General features: G+C 57.1%; 1 non-coding gene across 1 annotated transcript in view; it reads right to left on the reverse strand.

The window, feature by feature from the left end:
• The window catches only part of LOC126325444 (small subunit ribosomal RNA), a 1,893-nt gene extending 1,857 nt beyond the window's left edge, over positions 1-36 (reverse strand). Inside the window, exon 1 of the ribosomal RNA XR_007560123.1 lies at positions 1-36. This exon is cut by the window's left edge and continues 1,857 nt beyond it. This is a non-coding gene — a ribosomal RNA (small subunit ribosomal RNA).
• Positions 37-2,500: the final 2,464 nt, after the last annotated feature.

Consider the following 2,500-nt stretch of genomic DNA (forward strand, 5'->3'; position numbering starts at 1 on the left):
GACAAGCATATGACTACTGGCAGGATCAACCAGGGAGCTGCGTCAACTAGAGCTGAGCAGCCGGCCGCCCGGGAGTGTGTCCCGGGGGCCCGCGCGAACACGCAAGCGTCCGCTCAATTATTCTGCAAACAGGAGGAGGCCGAGCTCCCCTGCACGATACACCTCGAAACCCTCTCAGGTCCCGGCGGCGCGCAGCGCCGTCCTAGGTACTTGGTCGGTTTCGAGAGAGGCGCAATCGCCCGGAGTTAGGCGAGTAGACGGTTTTAGTGCGAACACCCTTGCTCCCAACTGAGCTTGCCGCTGCCGACAGAGGCCCGGGAGCGTGCTGTCGTGGCATTGCCGGCGGGAGACAACACGCGCCACCTATGGTGACCGGCAGCTCCAACGCCAGCGCCACACAAGGGCAAAGCCCCACTTGGGTGCAGAAGCGAACTCTCCCAGCACAGCGCACGCGCCAACACGTCCGCACAACTGCGATACAAACCACCTGCGAGAACCGCTGGGGCGACCGAGCAGCAGACGGCGTCGCGGCGCCGAGTGCCAGGCGGCGGCGCATCCTCAACGCACACAGTCCTCAATCAGACCAGCACACTGCAGATGTCCACCGCGCTTCGCACCGGGCTCGGCTGAACCAACTTTGGCCGCCAGGCGCCGCGTGCAGGGTGCGCCGCAGCGTAGCTGCGCCGCCTGCCGAGCCCGTCGGCTGGCGCTCCTGCCACTCGGCGCCCCCCACCAGCCGCCTGTTGCGCGTGCGCCCACGCAGCGCGCGGCCAACACGCCGGGCGGCCCCCCTTCACCGGCCGGGAACAGTCCCACCAAGCCACCGCCGCGTATCGCTTCATACCCACATGGGCCTAGTCACGTGTGTGGATGTGGCGGGTACCGCTGAAACAACCGGTTAATAGCTGTACCGATCGTCGCCATCACAGATTCACCTCCAGCGTGAACAACCGCTCAACAACGGATTTCCAGTTCATTTGCGTATCTTGGGCAGTAAACGTAGATGTCCACCTACATTTGCGAATTCAACAATTCTTGCATGCCAGGATGTCATGTGTCACGACACGCTACATCAGACCACATACACACTGCGACATGTGCAGAAGAGAACACGTGGAAGGTGGCCCGCGCACGTATGCGATGTCCCTTCCGCGATCCACTGTCAACCGGCATCTGCGGCATGTCCCAGATATGGAACGCGGTCCACCAGGGTAGCACTTTGTGTGAGGCAATACGACAAAGTCGGAATACACGCGTCACTACATCACACGGCTCACGCTGACCTGACCTGACTCACCGCACCACCACCCCCAGCGACCCAGGGTGACATACAATGCGTTCGTACGTTCCTCCCACACGCCTCTACGGCGTACCACAGTGCAACCTAGCTGTTATTGGGAGACGAGACAAGTAGCATCGAGCACAACATATGGAAATTGAGATTCGACACCGTTGGGCACAGCCAGCGTACGGTCACACGTATCACACTACTTCACTCTGTACGTAACTACCGATGATCGGTACAGCGTGTGGGTTACGCGTACGACATCAGCGGACAATGGACACAGACCATACCACGACGTACACTGAGGGCGTCGACATCTGAACGCAACTGAACAGCTGCGAGGCTCATTTAACACTCAAACGCCAGACCGACCAGCTTGAGAGGACGGAGACACAAAGAGAGGGGCAGAGGGGGGGGGGGGGGGGGCGATATAGTCCTATTGCAGTACAATTGACAGTGGATAGCGGGAATATGTGGAAAGTAAGCAACACTCGCAAGACATCTACATGAGGATAACAACGACACCAGAGATTCCGAGCAGTGAACTATGTTAGGCAAAGGGACAACGTGGGTTAGGTTAAGGGACAACGTGGGTTAGGTTAAGGGACAACGTGGGTTAGGTTAAGGGACAACGTGGGTTAGGTTAAGGGACAACGTGGGTTAGGTTAAGGGACAACGTGGGTTAGGTTAAGGGACAACGTGGGTTAGGTTAAGGGACAACGTGGGTTAGGTTAAGGGACAACGTGGGTTAGGTTAAGGGACAACGTGGGTTAGGTTAAGGGACAACGTGGGTTAGGTTAAGGGACAACGTGGGTTAGGTTAAGGGACAACGTGGGTTAGGTTAAGGGACAACGTGGGTTAGGTTAAGGGACAACGTGGGTTAGGTTAAGGGACAACGTGGGTTAGGTTAAGGGACAACGTGGGTTAGGTTAAGGGACAACGTGGGTTAGGTTAAGGGACAACGTGGGTTAGGTTAAGGGACAACGTGGGTTAGGTTAAGGGACAACGTGGGTTACGTTAAGGGACAACGTGGGTTAGGTTAAGGGACAACGTGGGTTAGGTTAAGGGACAACGTGGGTTAGGTTAAGGGACAACGTGGGTTAGGTTAAGGGACAACGTGGGTTAGGTTAAGGGACAACGTGGGTTAGGTTAAGGGACAACGTGGGTTAGGTTAAGGGACAACGTGGGTTAGGTTAAGGGACAAATTGAGTTAGG

Source organism: Schistocerca gregaria, unplaced genomic scaffold (genome assembly GCF_023897955.1).
Source record: "Schistocerca gregaria isolate iqSchGreg1 unplaced genomic scaffold, iqSchGreg1.2 ptg000924l, whole genome shotgun sequence".
In the NCBI taxonomy this organism is placed as follows: Eukaryota; Metazoa; Arthropoda; class Insecta; order Orthoptera; family Acrididae; genus Schistocerca; species Schistocerca gregaria.